This window comes from Marmota marmota, unplaced genomic scaffold (genome assembly GCF_001458135.2).
Source record: "Marmota marmota marmota unplaced genomic scaffold, marMar, whole genome shotgun sequence".
Lineage (NCBI taxonomy): Eukaryota > Metazoa > Chordata > Mammalia > Rodentia > Sciuridae > Marmota > Marmota marmota.
Window position 1 is genome coordinate 42,407,090 of NW_026000093.1, and position 20,833 is coordinate 42,427,922.

The 20,833-nt window shown below is 38.7% G+C and overlaps 1 long non-coding RNA gene across 1 annotated transcript in view; it reads right to left on the reverse strand.

The window, feature by feature from the left end:
- Positions 1-1,091: 1,091 nt before the first annotated feature.
- The window catches only part of LOC107142518, a 38,096-nt gene continuing 18,354 nt past the window's right edge, over positions 1,092-20,833 (reverse strand). The window contains exon 2 of the long non-coding RNA XR_001503570.2: positions 1,092-5,847. This is a non-coding gene — a long non-coding RNA (uncharacterized LOC107142518). The remainder of the gene's footprint in view (positions 5,848-20,833) is intronic.

The window sequence follows — 20,833 nt, forward strand, 5'->3', positions numbered from 1 at the left end:
TGAGATCCTGCCCCTAGTATCTCAAAATTTGAGCTTATTTGGAAACAGGTCTTTAAAGATATAATCTAATGAATATGACATTGAACTAGAGTAAGTGGACTCCTAAACCAATATGACTGGTGTCCAGGGAGACTCACAGACAGAAGAGGGAAGCTGACCATGTAAAGATGGAGGCAGAGGTTGGAGTTCTATTGCTATGAGCCAAGGGAGGCCTAGAACAAGAATCTGAAAGAAACTAGGGAGAATCCTCCCCTGGAGCTTTCCGAGGGAGCATGTCCCTGCCAACACCTTGCTTTTAGACTTCTGCCCTCCAGAACTGTGAGAGATTAAAATTTTATTTTAAGCTTTCTACTTAGTGGTACTTTGTTACCACAGCCCTAGGAAATTAATAGAGGCATAAACACTGGGATAAATGCTTCCTTGGGAACCATTAGTGTAACAATCTACCACACCATCTATTTTTCTGGGCATAATACACAAATATTATGTTATTATTGTCCAAAGTATGAGAAAATACAAAGGTGATAGCTTGCAGTAATGATCTCAATCCTTTACCCTTCTGTAAATTTGTGTCCTTTGTCCTTTGTCATATGGTTTTACCTGCCCCATCTGCATTAAAAAAGTGGAGTGGATTATCCCTCCTCCTGCTGACTTATGGCCATGTGGCTTGCTTAAGCTGATAGTAAAAGGAAGAAGAGCCATTATGCCAGTTTCTTATGATCCCTTTCCTCACTCTGTAATGAGATGCCTGCTGTCAGTGCTCTTCAGGGTCACTGCCCGGGCCTGGCTTGCCTGCCCTACCTGGATTCTGTCTCCTAGTGGGCTCTCTCCAGAGCTGCCCCTCCTTGACATGAGCAGAGTCCCTCCACTCCCATTGGGTCAGGAGTTCAGAGACATGTGTTACTTTGGGTTGGAACCAGAGAGGCTGTCTGATCTCTACAGGGGTCAAGACTAACATGGACTGACCAAGGTCTCCCCTCTAGCATTTTCTTTTTTTCTTTCCCAGGCACAAGTGTCCATCGCACTCCTCTCTGATGTTTTCCTCCATGCTAAGGATGCATGCCAATAGAAATGAGATCCAGCTTTTCTACTCTGATTACATAAATGCAAATGTCTTTATTATCGAGGTGGGATCGTTCTGCATTGAATACTCTACAACCTGTTATTTTATTTAACATTATAACAGCAATGTTCTTTCATTATTGTAAACACAAATTTAAGTCATTTTTAATAGCTGCATACATGTACCAATGCACAAAGAACCCTATTTTATTGAAACAATTCACCATTATTGAACATTCTGTTTATTTCAATTTTTACTTATAAATAGTGCTTCAATAAACACACTCTTACATTAGTGTTTGTATATTTGTTATTCATCTCCAGATGAATTCATAAAGATAGAATTGCATGTATAAGCATTCTTATGGCTTTTGATGTATTTATTTCCAATCAACCTTCCAGAAACACTATCAATTTATATCCACAGTGCACAAGGACTTCTTACAACTTTTGCAAAGTAAGAGAAAAAGTTCATATTCACAGTGTATTCTTTAGTCCATTTTGTTTCTTCAGCCTCATTTTAAAAATTTGTGTTGCTTAAAAATCCTTTTCTAAAACTGAGTAAAACAGGGACAGCAAGAATACAGAACGTTGATGAAACCAGAAATGAGCTCACAAAGAGAAAGAGGGAGCAAGGAAGGAACAGATTCCATGTTGGGGCACGGTTGGTAACAGTAGTGCCTCTTGGGTTTTTATTTGGCACATTAATTTAAAGTGACTCTGATATGACTTAATTTACAATAGAACTCAGCATTTTCAGAGAGATTGGAAATGTGGGATGGAAATACCAAATAAAAGTATAATATATCAGGAAAAAATTGTCCCAATAAAATACTAAATAGGAGGAAAATGAAGTACTCAAAAAATGTATAGTAGGGAATAACCAAGTTAGATATGGCCTGGCAGAGTGAAAAAAGATCAAGATAAAAGGTAGCCAAGATCAGGGACTCATATGTGGTGTCTGCCATATTGGTTTAGATGGACGTGAGTGCTGCATACTGTGAACAGGTCCTTTTGGTTTCACACCTACATGTTATATACAGTGGGTGGGTGGTGATTTTTAAAAGGGAAGGTGTGCTCTATCCAGGAATGTGAGATAGATATTAAATGAATTTTTTAAAAATAACATTTTACCTGTCACTTTCATTCAGCACTGGTAAAAGCAAGTCAATTCAGTCTCTTTAGAGGGTATAAACCCATATATGCATATGGTACATAAGTCTTAATTATGTGCATACCAACTGACCCACAATCCCAATTTCAGAGATTCATCTTAATGAAATTATTTAGCATATAACCCAACATTTAACTATGAGGTTGTTCACTACATCATTATTTATGATTAAATTATGATGAAATTTATCTACTGAAATCATTTCAAATTATATTACAGAAATGTGTATAGGGGTGCAAACAATTGATCATACTCGATTAGATTTTTAAAAACAAACTATAAAGTACATTTTTTTTCTGTGTGGAAGGGGGAATGTCAGCAGTCGGGTAGATTCTGTTAAGGACAACTACCAATAATGCCTAGGTTTCACAAGTTCATTGATTCTCTATATGCTCAGGTCAAGGAGAACTACTATACGTTGTTTGGAATTCTTGACTTTAAGTTCTTTTGCTTTCTCAGTGTCTTCTTTGCCAGAGTGCCCTAGTGAAGAGGAAAGATCTTGGAATTATAACTGTACCTTGAATACAGAATCCAGACTTTCTTCTTCAGTTCTTGTTTCTGAGTTTTGTTGCAATGAACTTGAACTTGACTTAAGATGAATTTTTCCTTGGAAGCCCTATAGATTCTCTTTAATATTGTTTGTGTGTGTGTGTGTGTGGGGGGGACATCACCCTAAACATTATCACAAAGTTTACCAGACATAACTATATGCCTGAACCCCAATTTTGAAGATGTTTTGAATTCATTTCTCATAAGGCTCCTCAATCTTGATGTGAATCATGTAGAAGCATACATACTTTTGGGGAGAGTAGATGGAAGGCAGAGATGGCATATAATAGCTTACACCAGACCAATCTCAATCTTATCTCTACCTTGCTTAGGGTATCTTTTCTTATGTGTTTGTGTATACAATCATATAATATTCACATGTGTTAGTTTATTAAATACTACTAATAAGTCCTGAAGAATGTATACCCAAAACATCAGTATTCCAGTGGTAAAGTTACAGGTCATTTTTTCTTCTTTTATTTTATCTGATTATTCTAATTTTTTTTCACAATGATCATTTATTTCTTGTGAATCATTAAACAGCAGAAGTAATTTTTAAAGGTGCTTTTAAAAAATGAATACCATTTGAACATCCACTCAGAGGTATCTATTAGTTCACCTTCAATCTTTCTATAATGGCAGTTATCATATTAGTTTTTTTTTTTTATCTCAGAGCTATCAACTCAAGGGGGTTTGTAACATATGGGGATGGTAAATCTTCTTTTTAGGATCCAACCCATTATTTCATGGTAAAGCTACAGATATTTTTTTTTTCATTTGGGATTGATCATTTTGATGAGTAATGTGGAAAGAATAGGGAAGGTATTCGAAAATAAGAGAGCAAGAAAATTAACCTTTCATAAAGGGCTCATGAAATATTTGGGAAAGGAATTGGGTATCATGGTAAGATTATACGGGGGCCTGCCTAAGCTAGAATGCTTGCAATTTGATGAAAGTGTCCAGACTTAGGACCAAGATGCTGGTTGAAAGTCTGAGAGATAGAATATAAATGCATGCAGAGAACAAATAAAGACTCCAGTAAAAATCTAGGAGTGTGGAGTGAAAGAGATAAAGGCAGATTCCAAATTCACCATAGAAGAAGAGAAGGAGATACTTGGCAGAAAAATGGGTTGACTCCTTCAGTGTCTATTCAATTTTTCCCCAACATTACAGCCCCTCCTGTTTTATGTGGTGCCCAGTGGGCTGCCCCACCCTACAGATCCATCCAGCCTTGATCTTAGGAGCGACCTCCATGTTCATGAAGGCATTCTGCCACTATTTGGTACAGGCCCAACCCCACCAGCCTCCTCAGAGATGGGGCATGCCAAAGTTCTTTTGCAAGTATGTAGTGAGGCTTTGAGTCACACTGTTGCTTAAGAGGATACTCTATGCATTTTCAGACATATGACTAACTGGGCAAAAAGCTTAAAAAATATAGCTTAGAATTACTGTGTTCAGCAGGAGAGTTGTTCTTTGCTTTTTGTGTTGTTTGGGGGGCGCTCAGGCAGGGGGTGGAATAGGCTTGACCTGAAATATGGGACACCAGAAAGAGACAGATAGACAGAGATTCAAAGTCCCTGACTGGCATTTAATTCCATCTTGCTGTTTTTCCTGGTCTGGTTTCAGAAATCCTCTGACAGTTGGACTATTTGCTATTTAGTCATTCTACTGTACTCATTTTACTGACAATCAACAGGCATTGCCTAATTTCACACTCAAATGAATTTAAAAAAAAAAGACCAAAGCAGACTACAATGTCAAATATACATTCAATTTGATGGCATTTTTGAACATTTTCAAAATAACACTTCAGTAGTAAGAGCAGCAAACATACAGGCTTGGAAGACATTTAAGTGCATTCGGGTTTTAGCCAAAACAGCTTGCAATAACTAGATTAAAAAAGAGCCTAATTGGAGGCTTTCACATTAGGTTCTGAAACACATTTTTTGGTCCCCTTGTGCCTTGTTTCCAAGATGGTAGCACCTGGAAAAACATGCAGCTTGATTTTCGTAATAGATCTGAGCTCAGATATAAGGACTGCATTACACCAGTTCCTTTGAAACGGGTGGCAGTTATTGCTGGAGTCCAAGTGGCTGAATCGCATGCTTGGAAATAGGAGTATATTCATCTGTTTGTGAAAATCACCAGGCATAGACCGTTTCCACCCAACACACCGTAGAAACTTGCAAGCCTCTTATTACCAGCAAGAATTGAAGCCAAGACTTGGAGAGAGCAACGCCAGATAATTGCTGCTGTTTTCCTTAAGCCTTTATTTTCAATGCTGAGCCTTGCATTACTATACGTTCTTTCCTAAGTGAGAACCTTCAGCCAGACCAATGACAGTGTCCTTTGTGGGGCAGTGGCAGTCTTCACCAAATCCCTGACCAAAAAAAATGTCCAGCATGTAATCCCTTTTCATCATGACTTGATTAATTACCCTAGGAAACCTCATTTCATTCTACTTACTCAAATGAGGGTAATTAGAGCAGTCTCTGACCCTTTCCTCCCCACCCCTCTTAGTTTACAGTGAGCTGTGAAACGCGATAAGCTAATTCTTAAGTATAAACTTTTATGCCAAGAACAAGTATCTCCTATTTGACTGGCTCTTCCCCCACAGGAACTTGGTATTGTTTATCTAAGAATTTGACATCCAGCTTTTTGTCAGATCAAATTGAGGAGAAATGTCCTCCAGATGACACAACCGCCCTATCAGTAGAGGGTTCATGAACTGGTCCCTTATCTTAATATCTGTAGTCATAACTGGGCTCTCTTGCTTCATGTGGAAGGTACAGTTTCCATTACTAGTTTTAACTGAAAGTGCAACAGGGCTGGTTGGTAAAGAGCTAAAGATCCATTATAATAAAATGTGCAAGGACACAAAAGATTGCTTTTGGAAGTCAAATTCCCAATTGTCCAGGTGTTTTGAAAGTTAATCTTTGATACATTCTAGGTTGCTCGGTGGACTACATGAAGCCATCTTGAATATGTATGAATTTTCATATTTTCATCAACATGTTGTTTATTCCAGATTATGTGAGCAGTTCATGTGTACTGTAGAAAATCTGGGGGAAAAGCATAAAGAAGTTTAAATAATTAAATAATTTTTATTTTAAAATAAAATTATTTTTAATCCTAACACTGGAGGTGACTACTTCTAAAATCCAAATATATTTCTTTCTAGTCTACTTTTTATATAATTATATAAATGTACATTTCACAAAAAAACGAATCCTGTGCTATAAACATTTTAGACATTTTAACTTGATTTTAATCATGAACATTTTCCCATGTCATTAAGTATGTGCCAAAACTTGACTTTTTTTTTTTGGTACTGGGGATTGAACTCAGGGGCACTCGACCACTGAGCCACCTCCCCAGCTCTATTTTGTATTTTATTTAGAGACAGGGTCTCCCTGAGTGGCTTAGTACCTCGCTATTGCTGAGGGTGGCTTTGAACTCGTGATCCTCCTGCCTCAGCCTCCCAAGCTGATGGAATTATAGGCGTGCACCACCACACCCAGCCCAAAACTTGACTTTCTGTGGCTGTAAAGGTTTTATAACATGGGAACACTTTCCTATGGCATCCAAGGCGGCCTGCATTTTTACCAAAATGCAATGGCCTAGAGCACTATGTAGTGTCAGGAGTCTTCAGTTCTAAGAGACATAAACCAAGTAAATGTGATTTCATTGGTCCCGTAACTAAGTGCTCTCTTTGGCAGCGTTATCTCCATTGCTTCAGCTATTACCTGCAGATCTCAGTATCTCCAATCCCCCTTCTCCTGTCCTGTCCTCTCCTTCCCATCTTCTCCTCTCCTATTCTTTCTCTCCCACCATGTGGAAGCAAGTGGTGTCCCACTGACATCTCTAAGCCTATACTTACCTCACAGATTGAGATCAACAGTAAAGAGAAATTACCTTTCTTAATGGCCAGCAAGGCCCATGGAAGTCTCTGACAGACTGAAAGGGGGCATCTGCTCAACTCTGAACCAAATTCTGTGCCTGAAGAATGACGTGCTCTGATTGGCCAAGCCACATGCAGGAGTCAATTCCAAGGCAAGAACCCTTGAACGGGGATGATGGGAGAAGAGCCTACACCCTTTCTCCACTGCTTTCCTTTCCTTTTCTTAAAATTTGTTCTCAGTAAACTTCAGCATCATTTGAGCAGTGGGACTCAAATCCTGTCTCTCATACGCATATATTCATATATGCGTGTGTGTATACTAAGTATATTTGTGAATAGTGAACTAAAACCCACCAAAGTTGTCTTATCTGAATTCAGAAGAAAAATTAATTCCAGGGTCATATCAAGACTTCAGACTGTCATTATGATTTTTGGTCAATCTGGTAGATACCAAGTGAATATCACTAATTTCTAGGATGCTGAATGGAAGGTGTGTTGATACAATAACTTTGAAGGAGAATACATACCTAGATTTAAAACAACACACTCCATTTAGTGTTTCCACCATTGTCAACGATCCACTATAATACTATTCATCTCAGAAAAGATTTACTATGTCCTCTGACCTCCAGGCAGAACAATTCTCTGTGTCCAGAGAATACACAATCTTAGACTTTCAGTTTTTGAGGTCTGCACCATTCAGGGCTTCTTTCCACAGCCTTATTGGTACTGAGCAGTCTTTTTCCTGCTCTTCTAAAAGTAGTTCTTTCTGCATTTTAACCCACAGTGAATGGATTCAGAAAAATGCTAGCTGATATTTTATGGCAAATTAACATTTAAATTCTACAGCAGGTTGAATGACCTTCAGTGATTCCATCAGCTTGATGAAAGTCCTCTGGCCTTGTGAAGGTTACCTTCATATTGCAGTTTGAGAAGCTCTGCCAAGAATGATAAGAATGCCACTGGAGGGAAGCTCTGCTGGTCGGATGTCATGGCTTCAGGGACTTTGAGAACATCGAGGAGGATTTACCACAGCTTCATGTCAGGAAGACTTCCTTACTGACTGTACTCTATTTAACAACCCAGCAGCTCTGAACCCTTTAGCACTTCCATTTCCAGGACTCAGTGGTCTGGACTAAACTCTATATTTGTGGGTGGCTGAGAGGCTAATTATTAATCAGTGAAAAGAACTCATGGACAACTGACTCCTCTCTGGATCAATTTCCCAGTGTTCTGGGTAACTGGTACATCTTCTTCTAGAAGAATACATGTCTGGTCATCAGAACAGGTGGAAGTCACTAACTTTGATTATGTTAGCTTTTAATGACATCTAGAATGTACAGCTATCATGGTACTGACGATCCTCTCTCAGAATTATCTGTCTACTTCTCTATTCTCCTTACTGAACTGTGAGTCACTCAAAGACCAGGGTAGAGTCTAAGCAATCTGGGTTTTTCATGTTTAGCAGGTAATAAGTGTTCAATACCTATTTGTTGAGTGGATGAATAAATGCTCAAGATTTAAGTCTGGGGGTCATCCTTAACCCCTTCTTTCTCATCCTCATATCTGATCCACTACCACATTCTCATGAGGAAAACAATGGTTCTTTAATCTGCTCAGTTTTCTCCATCCTCACTGTCATGCCCTGGTCTAAGTCACCAACATTCCTTCTCAGCCCACCACAGCTACCTCAGAAAAGCTTCCCTGATCTCCCTCTTACACAACATAGATTTCTTTTTCATAAAACATCTGTAGAAAATTTTCAAAAATATTAGAACACTTCTAATGGCTTTTCATTCCATGAGCAAAATTCAGAACCCAACCACCTACTTCTCCAGGTACATCTAACTCTTCTCTCCTACCTCCTCACTCTGCTGAATCATGTTGAGCTCCTTTCCATTTCTATAGCTCATTTGCAGTTTTTGCAAAGGCTGTTCTCTCTGCAAGCCTTTCCTCACTTCTCCCTCCTAGCCATCTTGGTCTAAATGTCACCCTCACCCCAGAAGCTTCCTTTGCATTTCAGTTTAAGGTAGGCATGCTTATTTGTCTCCCTCCTATCACCTGTCTTCTTCCTTTATGATGGTTATGAAATTTTTTTTTAAAGAGAGAGAGAGAGAATTTTTAATATTTATTTTTTAGTTATTGGCGGACACAACATCTTTGTTTGTATGTGGTGCTGAGGATCGAACCCGGGCCGCACGCATGCCAGGCGAGCACGCTACCGCTTGAGCCACATCCCCAGCCCGGTTATGAAAATTTTTAATTATGATGTTTATTAATTTATTTAATAAGCACCTCTCAATTTAAATTGTGGGCTTTTTCCTTTTCCAAGGACTGCATCCATTTAGCTCCCTATCACAGACACCGTGCTTACCACCTCATATCCTCTCAGCCTCAGTTCATGGCTCTAGCAGAGAGGCTTCCCTGACTCTCCTGGATGGAGTGCCTGCTGGAGCCTTGTTGATATTCATGCATGGATAGCCCAAAAGTGAGCAAGGGTTGACTCTCAGCCAAAACAGTCCAGGAAATAATGGATAAATGCCTCTCCCTCTGATCCTTTTTATACTCCCCTGTACCCGTGCCAGCGAGACTGAGCACTGGCCACCTGTGTTGATGGCCAGCTTTGCAGTGTGTAGGCATATTGGCTCCTCCCCCTTTCCCAGTTTCACTTTTTCTGATTCTTCACTTCTTTCCAAGATCACTTCCCAGGCAAATCCTAGTCTCTGGCTCAGTCTTTCGGGAAACTCAGGGTGGGACCTCTGCACACTAATTGTCTAGACCAGTTCATGGCACAAAGTAGTAATTCAATAATATTATAAGTAAAAAAAAGTAAAATATAAATTAATGGAAATTGTTATAAAACCAAGGAGTAAGGACAGAAACAGACTATAAAGAAAGCATTTCTGTATTTGGGACAATAAAACTCAGCATTGCTTATACTTCCCTACTCAGCAGAGGTCCTCACCATGCCATGAAGGTGAACTTGAAAATGGTTTTCAATTTTAAACAAGTGAATTTCTACCAAAACCTATCTGCTCAACTCTTCATGCCCCAGATTTGTATAATAGGAGATAGTAGAACAAGAATGAGTTTGAAATTATATACACCTGGGCCTGAATCTCATATTGCCACTACTTTCTATCTGCATGACTTCACAGAATTCTTCAAGTTCCAGGTTGCCTGTCAAATGGGGACATTAACATTGCCTTATAGAGTTGTTATAAAGATTTTTAAATAACAAATTTATTTTCCCCCAAAATATCTACCTTCTTTTCCTCCCCTTTGCTGTGAAGCTTTCACACTGCATTTAGCAATGAGTTCCTAAAGATGTGACCATTGATTCTGGGCTGAATGATTGGTGCAGGGATCTTCTGTTTAATCGTTTTTATCTTCACAGTCTCTGCACTTCCAATTTACCGACAGGTGCTTTCATCTCTTGAAAGAAAATCTTTCTCAGGTAAAGAGATGTATAATGACAAAAAGTTTTTCAAAGGTATCATTGCCTAGGGGATTTCCCCCAAGGGATGGTGCAGCGTGCCTGCATCCTGAATGAGAGTCAGGTTGTGGATTTGCATGTCCTGTGAGCCTGTCCTCTTTATCCATCTCCAGTCATTTGTGCCTTCTGTCTGCTGTGCTCCCAAAGGTCAGACCCTTGTGAGAAATACTTGCTCTATTAATCATCTTGGAAGACAGTTCCAGACACATTTTTAGAAGGGATGCAGTAAGTTTTGTCTGCACAGGACACCCTGGGAAAAGAGTTTCCCGTCCGAAAAGCAATCTTGCCTTTAGCCAAGTATTTTCTTTTAGCCTTTTAAAAAAATCAAGTTATTTCATGTTCTGAAGACATTGTGAGTCATGGCCATCCCTTTGGCATAGACATGTCATGTACCCAAATGGTGGGTTTCACATGATTGCTGGTGTTGGTGCACATCTGCATCCAGCTGCTGCTCAGACTTTTGGGGAACAGTGGAGGGTTTAACCATTATTTGACATGAACACATTCAGTCAGAGACAGAGTGTATGATAGAGAACTATATGCCCAGAGCTAGTGAAAATGAGCCAGGAGTTACACAGGCTCACGATTGGGAATAATAAATAATGTTCATACTCAAATTGGACATGGCATATTGGACTGATCCCCCATTTATTTATATATGACAGGAGGAGACTATTTGATCCTTCCCTCCCTCTGCTTCACATGAACATTATAGTATGGGTCTTCAAATGCAGCAAAGGTACTTGCACCCACCATTTAAAGGAAAGCAAGTTTTACCTGCCTGTCTGCTTGTTTAGTAGAGAATCACATCATGTATGCAAAGGTGAAACAAACAAGGAAGATGGAAATCTCAGGGCTTGCTTCTGTTTCCCTTGGAATTTTTGTCTTTTGCCTTTTTTACTTGAGTCTTTGTAGTCACCACGTGACCTAATGAGCTATCCCTCTTGCCAACTCCTGATAAGAATGAGAAAAAAAACTCCAACTAAGTATTGTCATTTGCTTATTAAGCATTCCCACCTCATGAGGATAAGGCTTTTCTGTTTTTGTGTTTCACAAAATTATGAGAATATCTGCGGTATTTCAGATATTATTTTAATAAACCCGTGTCCTGGATGAAATTAGGATTCATTTCTTATTTCTCATTTGAGATGAGAAACGTGATAAACAATGCCCCCCGGGGAAGGCCCCTCCAAATCAGCATGCCAAGGGAGGCAGACCACCATATTCAGTGAAAATATTAAACACCTTGAGTTATTTCCCAATAGGAAGCAGAGCAGACAATGCAGCCCACTTAGGAGCCATACTAGGGACCTTTATGAATGGCATCTGCAGTAGATGGATATTTCTTCCCCCTCAGATTCCTGCTCCTGTGCAAGTGCAGGACTTGCAACTGAGTCATCTTTTTCAAGAATGAACGTGGATGTCATAGTAATCTGTGGTCTATAACTTCATAAATAGCTTGGTCCAAAAGTATATCAGGCACAGCTGAGCTCAGATGATTCCATGAATGGCTTAATTCCAGGCCCATTTCAATATGCATCTTTTTATTACCCGTAATCGTTTCTACTAATACTGCCTTGAATAATCCCTACAATCATAAAAAAAAAAGCTTTCAACAAAGAAAGATCTTTGAACAACAGTAATAAGGACTGGATTGTGGTGACTGATTTATAACTAAAGTATTCTGAAAATAGTTCTAATACAACATTCCCCAGGCCTAAACATATAGGGTAGTTTGGTAAGTCAACAACAAACTCTCATGCAATGGACAGTGACTTCTGCTAAGGGTCAAGCACTATATGAGATCTTAGAGGAAAAATAAAAGATAACATGGCTTCAACTTGCTCCCAAGGAGCGCTCAGGAACAGAAATGTCAATGACTTTCTCAATAAAATGACCATTAAGTGACGACCCAAAATGGTAACTAAAGACACTGCCACAGGAGGATTGGTCTTAAAGAGGAAGGGTATTATTAGAAAAGAGGACACAGACATTCAAGAATGGATCTGATGAGCAAAAGCATGGTGATGTGAAAATCATGGTGTGTTCAGAGGACCACAAAGCTGGGTATACACAGAAAACTGTGCATGGGACAGGGCACAAATAATTTTTTTGTTGTTCAGCAGCTGCAAAAAATCTGATATTTTCTGAATTGCATAAATCAGGGGAAATTGATTATAAGGAGGTAGGAATATTTTGTTGAACCAAAGACAAGAGTTTCAAGTAGGCTTAGGAACAGTAATACTATCAAGAAGAGAGGCTGGATGCCTTCATGTTCAAAATACTAGAAAAACTACCGATAGTAGGAACATACCTTAACATCGTAAAAGCCATATATGCTAAGCCCAAGGTCAACATGATTCTAAATGGAGAAAGATTGGAAGCATTCCCTCTAAGAACTGGAACAAGAGATGGATGCCATCTTTCACCACTTTTATTCAACATTGTCCTCCAAACTCTAGCCAGAGCAATTAGACAGAAGAAAGAAATTAAAGGGATACAAATAGGAAAAGAAGAATTCAAGCTACCATTATTGGCTGATAACATGATTTTATATTTAGAAGACCCAGAAAAATTCTACCAGAAAACTTTTATAATAAAATAAATGAACTCAACAAAGTAGCAGGATATAAAATTAACACCCATAAATCAAATGTATTCCTATACATCAGTGATGAATCTACTTAAAGAGACGTGAGGAAAACTACCCCATTTATAATAGCCTCAAAAAAACAATAAAATATTTGGAAATCAATCTAACAAAAGAGGTGAAAGACCTCTACAATAAAAACCATAGAACAATAAAGAAAGAAATTGAAAAAGACCTTAGAAAATGGAAAGATATCACATGTTCTTGGATAGGCCGAATTAACATGGTCAAAATGGCCATTCTATCAAAAGCATTATAGAGATGTAATATAATTTCTATTCTGCATAGAACTAAAAAAAGCATTCATAAAATTCATTTGGAAAAACAAGAGACTTAGGATAGCCAAAACAATATTAGCAAGAAAAGTGAAGCAGGAGGCACCACAATAGCAGAACTTAAATTATACTACAGAGATATAATAACAAAACAGCATGTTATTGGCATCAAAACAGACACATAGACCAATGGTACAGAATAGAAAACACAGAGACAAACCCACAGAAATATAGTTATCTCATACTAGACAAAGGCACCAAAAACATACATTGGAAAAAAGATAGCCTCTTCAACAAATGGTGCTGGAAAAACTGGAAATCCATACGTAGCAAAATGAAATTAAACCCCTATCTCTCACCCTGCACAAAAGTCAACTCAAAGTGGATCAAGGACTTAGGCACTAGAACAGAGACCCTGTGCCTAATAGAAGAAAAATTAGGTCCAAATCTCCACCACATTGGCTTGGGAACTGATTTCCTTAACAACACTCCTAAAGCACAAGAAGTAAAATCAAGAATCAATAAATGGGATGGAATTAAACTAAACACTTCTTCACATCAAAAGAAATGATCCAAATCATGAAGAGAGAGCCTACAGAATGGGAGGAAATCCTTACCACCTGCACCTCAGATAGAGCATTAATCTCCAGGATATATATATAGAACTCAAAAACTTAACAGCAAAAAACAACTAACTGAATCAATAAATTGGCTAAGGAACTGAACAGACATTTCGCAGAAGAAGAAATAGAACTGATCAGCAAATACATGAAAATATGTACAACATCTCTAGTAATTAGAGAAATGCAAATCAAAACTACACTGAGATTTTATCTCACTCCAGTCAGCATGGCAATTATCAAGAGTACAAGCAACAATAAATGTTGGCTGGGATTGTGGGGGACGTGGGGGACAAGGTACACTCATACATTGCTAGTGGGACTGCAAAGTGGTACAACCACTGAGAAATCAGTATGGATATTTCTCAGAAAACTTGGAATGGAACCACCATTTTATCCAGCTATCCCGCTCCTCAGTTTATACCCAAAGGACTTAAAATCGGCATACTATGGTGTTGTGGCACATCAATGTTTATAGCAGTTCAATTCACAATAGCTGAACTATGGAATCAACCTAGAAGCCCTTCAACAGATGAATGAGTAAATAAAATATTATATATATATTATATATATGTGTGTGTGTATATATATATATATATATATATATATATATATATATATATAAATATTACTCATCCTTAAAGAAGAATGAAATTATAGCATTTGCCAGTGAATGGACAGAGCTGGAGAATATCATGCTAAGAGAAATAAACCAATCCCAAAGGACCAAAAGCTGAATTTTTTCTTTGATATGTGGATGCCAATTCATAATAAGGGCTAGCGGGGGTGCTAGGGAAGAATAGAGGTACTTTGGATTAGACAGAGGGGAGTGAAAGGAGGCAAGAGGATAAGGGAGGGAAGAAGGATAGTCAAATGAATCAGACATTAATATCCTATAGGCATATATGATTACACAATTAGTGTAATTCTACATCATGTACAACCAGAAGAATGAGAAGATGCCACCTAAACAGTGATCACTCTTACTGCAGGTCTCAGCTCAAAGATCACTTCCTTGGAGAAGTGATCTCTGGTACCCAAGTGGATTCAGATTCCCTTCCCTCTCTGTTCCTAATTATGTCCATTTATGTATGATGTGACACATATAACTAATTTGAACAAATAAAAAAACCCCACAAAGCTATACCCACCTTTCCTCTCTCTTTCTGGGCCATGAAGTCACTTATTTCTGCAGCTCAATTCATTGATAGACAGTTCTGACTCCGTTACTCATTCAACTTTTATTCTGTAGGAATATATACTCATCCTCTGTGTTCAGTGTGATATTTGTGTGCTCCATTATAGCAGAACATAAACCACACTGGGCTTTGTGGGCACAGACCTGTGCAATAAAGTGGTCCATGTTGGGTTTAAAGCACCGTTGTCACCATCTTGCAATTCTGAATAATTTCACTGAACTTGTGCTTTCTAAGGAAGTCCATTGTAATGATGGAACATGCACATGAGCAGAGATGTCCACAGTTCCTTGCCTTCCCATTCACTTACAGCATTTTTAGGATATCCCATGAGCATTGAAGTTGGTAACCAATGGACACCGAAAGAATACAAGGGCATTCAGCAAGACTAAAAGCAAGTACATGGCAGTGGTGTTAGGGAATGTTGTGTTAGGACCATTTTCAGAATATCTTAGTTATACCAGAGGCTCTGCTCTTTTGTTCAAACCAAAAGGAAAACCTAGGGACCCTTTCTTGCTTATTCATATCATTTCCCACTTAAAGCCAAATAAATAAATAAATAAAATTAAAAGAAAGAAAGAAAGCAAAAGCAATAAGGCAAAGCACTGTTGCTTTTCCTTTTTGTCCTTCTTTACTACCAGTAAGCTGAAAGAAGTGCTGGTATAACGTGCTAAAAAGTGAAATAAAAATGATTGCATTAGTTTCATGCAGCCTTTCCATGGTTCTGGTAAGAATGAAATACATATGTGTGTGTGAAATACAAAATATGAATTGTGTAATCTTGGATTTTGCATACCAGTTAAATGTTTTTATATTGACATTTAAAACTAGCATTTTATGATACAAAGACAAACAGTAGATTCCATAATAATAAATCATGATTAAAAATTTCTATTTTTAAAATATAGAATGCCATTAGATAGCAAATCAAAAAACACAATGGCGAGGAGAGAGAAAGTATTTAAGAAAGGAAGTTTTACATGGTAGTACCTTGAGCAGCACTTTTCTCTGAACAAGGAACCTCACATTTTCATTTTGCACTGGGCCCTCAAACTATGTAGCCAACCTGTCCTGGAGATGACCAGGTGAATGAACAAAACAAGGACCGTGAGGTCCCTATGGTCATGGAGCTTACTTTCCATTGGGGTAAACAATACAAAATAATAGACAAGAAACACTCACTGTCTCATTTCTTCTTTGAGGCAATAGCAGGGGACGTGATTAAGAACAGAGAGGGAAGGGAACCTGCATCCATTTGGGCACCAGAGATCACTTCTCCAAGGAATTGATCTTTAAGCTGAGACCTGCAGTAAGAGCGATCACTCTGTTTAGGTGGCATCTTCTTCATCCTTACACCCTCTATTTTATACTATGAAGTTATTCAGAACAAGCCTGTCTTCAAATATGTGTCCAGCCTTCCCTTGGCTTCCCCACTTGTATCCACTATGCCTCAGCCCCTGAGTGACCCTCCTCTAGACTCCCTGGCAATGGAAGTTCCAGACACTGTTCTCAAAGATATCAATAGACCAGGACAAGTTGAGGAGAATAACATGAGGTGCCCTCTGCCTTCCTAAAAACCTTGAGGCACCCAGAAACACAGTCCCTAAGGGACGAATTCCTCTTTTCCCAGTAACTCCTGAGAAAAGCCACCTGACCAAACCTCCTGCCTTCGTTAGTCATGGCAAAGAAAATCACATCAGAAAGAAATAATTTGAATGAGCCCAGATGTTTCACTTAAAACCACACCAGGCATAGCATTTAAGCAATTTTTATTTTGCAGTCATTTCTTTTCATGTCATACAAATGCTAAAAAGTGGTCCAGGGAGACGGCATGTCTTAAAAGATGACAATTGCAAATGGCAGCGAATAGCAAGTACGATAATAACTTGTCATGTTTAACCCAAAGTTACAGCAAAGACAAGCTGCTTAGCCACAAACAGATGTAGAATAAAAGGTAGTTTGCAGATAGCTAAATGCAGACAGGTCACAAAATATTTTAGTAAAGGATTATAAAAATACTTAGATGGTAAATATGTATAGTAAATACAATTTCAAGAAGGATTTTAAAATGTAAGATTTTACTATTTGAGAGTTTTAAAAGCATAATTGATGTCTCAATCAAAAGATTTAAGAGTTGCCAAGCGAAGCAGAATATGATTATGAAGAGGATTTTAAACTAGATTTACTCATTTTTTTTCCCAAAAAGAATGCTATATTTGGCAGCTCTTGCAATTCCCGTGCACAGAAGTCAGTAAACTGATGAAATAGCAGGAGATTCTTCTAGAGAAGCTAACTGCTGCATCAATTTCTGCCAAGCCCATTTGAAAATAAGCCCTATTGTCTCATTTTTGCTGGTACTGGAAAGAGATTAGGGTTGACAATTGAAAGCTCAACAAGTACAAGGTAACTGTAGGTATTTGGGCTACTTTGTTGAATGAACGAAAGGATAAAGAGAGCTTAGGAATTTAGGTTGTAGGACACCTTTCTGGACTGTGCAGTAGGTAGGAGCTATATATGCTTTTCAAGGGAATGGGTATAGATTGGTATGAAACATGCACACATATATATGTCATTATATGACATGTAAGAGCTAATAAGTACTAACTTATGCTGGTAATTAATTTGAGAATTTTGGTCTAAACATGGAAAAGATGATTTCACTCACCAATGGGCACTTGCAGTCAAAAAGCGGATGACATGGCTTTGACAGTTCATGGCAGTTAGTAGCACAGGCTGGCATGCAGGCTACCATTGCCTCATCCTGCAAAGGTTGGGCCTATGACCCCTGTGGGCAGGTCCCTTATGTGATGTGATGCAGCAAATTATTCCAATTGTGACTATTCTTCAGGACAGTCTCCACAGTCACTGCCAGTTTATTAGCTATTTGGAAACTGTTAAAGCAGCGCGGGCAGATGCCATTTATGTTTATGCCATCAGGTGGGGAAAATCGACAAGGTTTACTGAGCTGTCTTCTCAGATCAAGGAGTTTTGGGAATTGAAGGACTGAGAACGCAACTTGTCAGAGTGCTTGCTGTTCACACGATGCTGCTGCTTATGATTGTGACAAATACAAATACACTGAACACACAATTTCAAGAGATATTTAAAATTCACAGAACATCACTGATAATATCAGGAGTTTTCAGTTAAAATTGGATGGATATATTTTTAAGAAGGCAAAAAACTAGGGATTTAACAACTATTGATGAGACAGTCACAACTTCAGAAGCAAATCATATGCTTTGTTGAATTAGAATCACAAGCTGAGAGACTGAACAGGGATGTGCTCTGAAATGGTAGCACAATTGAAGAACTTTTATAGGCCTTTTAAGGCAAAACAGTACCCACCAATAATTTTGTTAGTAACTCTGTTAATAACTCAGGAATATCACGGTCTGGTATTCCTGCTATGTGTCAAATACCCCTGGGTCTGTTAAGTGCATTGTGACTCTTTGTGTTTCTGAAAATCCAAGCAGAGAATCATCAAGGTGCTGCAAACCCGAAGTCTGAAATAGGAAGTGAGTTCTTATTGAAAATTGGAAATGATTCTTTATTTTAAACATTAGAATTCTCATTAACTTGTTAAAAATGCTCCATAGATATATTTGGGCATAGATCCTATGCATGCAGGAATAAAACTAAAACTGTTATTTGGAAGAATTTTTTGTTGCTGGGATCACTAATGAGCTTTTACATTGTTGTTCTTACCTTTAGCCCTTGGGATTTCTAATCCTGTGGTTTTCCACCACAGACAAAAAACAAATCTGAGGGTTTCAGCTCTAGGGCATAAGGTTTGCCCTAGAAAGTGAACTCTGCCTTAGAATTCACTCCTTCTCCCTTGAGGCCACCCTGTGCTCCCTCTGGGCAGGGAGTGAGATCCATCTGTTTAGCTTTAGCCTGTCCTTGCTGACAGACCCACTCACATACTGGCAAAGAGAGATCTGTCTCCTTACATTTCATGGAGGACTTCACCCCAGGCTCCTGAGTCCATGACCTTTGTGACTCAGACATTTATGGTTTATTCTCTTTCATGCTCTCTGGATCCAGGATACTGGGGAATGACATAAATGGCCAGTCATCAGCCGGTTCTGAGAATACTTCCAAGAATAACTGCTACAAAACTTTTAACACAACTATGAGTTTTAAAGATCTAGAATGTTGTCCATCAACTGGTCTAGAATGAGACTATAAACTGGTGGTCAAATCATTCTACAGGCATGTTTTGCTTGGCCATGCTAGTGTTGGCCTGCAGAATGTTTTAAAAAATACTTAATTAGTTCCTAACATTTAAAAATCAGGAGATTTCACGTAAAAATCCAGATTTCTGGCATCATTTGGTTTGGTAGCTCAGAGCCTGCGTTCCTACTTGGCAGTAATCTGCTGCAGCTACGTAATAGTCACCCCTTCTAGATGGGGCAAATCCAATCCAACTCTCCATCATGCCTACCATTTTTGACCAAGTCATGTTTACTTGTGTCCATAACAGGTCTCCTTTTTGTAGCCTTTGATGTTAGGAATCTTTGGAACTACAATGTGCCCAGCATTGTGCTAAAAAACATGGTGGATGAGGGAAGAGGAAAAGGATAAAGCATCTCTAAAATTTTCTTGTTATCATCTGACTAGAAAAAGAAGCAACAACAAAAACAAAAATATAGCTAATCTGCGGATCAATTAAGGTTTTAACTGCGAGGTGTCCAGCAAAGAAGTAGACCCTAACCTACAACACCACTAGTGCATGACCATTCATAAAAACAATGGTCAAGAAGAGCCAGCCTTTAACATCTACTATGGGACCAGTTGGGCAGTTGTACAGCTATTCCTTTGGATTCACTGTGGACCCAGCTTTTCCAGAATAACTCTTAGCCACTGTCTAAGAATGGTGGGGTCCTGGAGCCTAGCCATGCTTGCCCAATATGGGTTACCTTTGTACGGCCTCTCCCTTTCAGCCTAGCCAAAAATTTCTCAGAACTGACTGTGGCCTGAGGCTATTTCCACTCAAACTTCCTTCCTTCTCCATCTTCTGTGACCTGTGTCACAGTCTGAAAGCTCTCTCAGCCTATTCCTGCTCCCTCTCCTTTATACTTCATAAGTGTATTCCTTAATAAATTTCCTGCATATCTAATCCCATCTTGGCATCTGCTTCTCAGAGGACTCAGACTGACACAACTACCTATTAAGTAGCAGGTACTGGGCTCAGTTCTAGGAACAGAATGGATAACAGACAAGGTCCTTGCATTCATGGAATTTGCATTAAAGGGGGACTACACAGAAACAAGAAAATAAATTAACAAATTAATTAATTTAAAAGTAAGTAAATGACTTGTGGATTTATACAGAGTGGTCCAGGAAGCTTTTTCTTGGGAGATAATATTAATCTGACGAACAAATGATGAGACAGAGCTGGTTAAGTGAAGAAGTAAGGAAGAGCCTGCCAGATTGAAGGAAGATCAAGTATAAGGGGGTTACACAGGAACTACTGTGACAAATTTGAGAAAATAAAAAAGACTAGTGTGGCTGAAAAACAACAAAACAGAGAAGGAATAGAAGTAGCCAGGATATTAGACAACTAGGAAGGAGACTGACCATTACAGTAAGAAGTTTAGAGCCATCAGAGAGCCCATCCTCCATTTCCAAAGATAGAGGTCTATGACATCAGGATAAAACTCTGAAAACTTGCATCTGCTGCTGTAGAGAGACAAGGGGTTCCACCTTATCACATATGCAAAGCTTTTGAATCCACTTATTTAACAGGTTTTACGAACAATCCTAAGAAGCTCATACCACATAAAAATTACATCTATACAAAACACAGCATTCCAAACTATAAACTTACATATCACATTGGGGTGTGTGTGTGTGTGTGTGTGTGTGTGTGTGTGAGAGAGAGAGAGAGAGAGAGAGAGAGAGGGA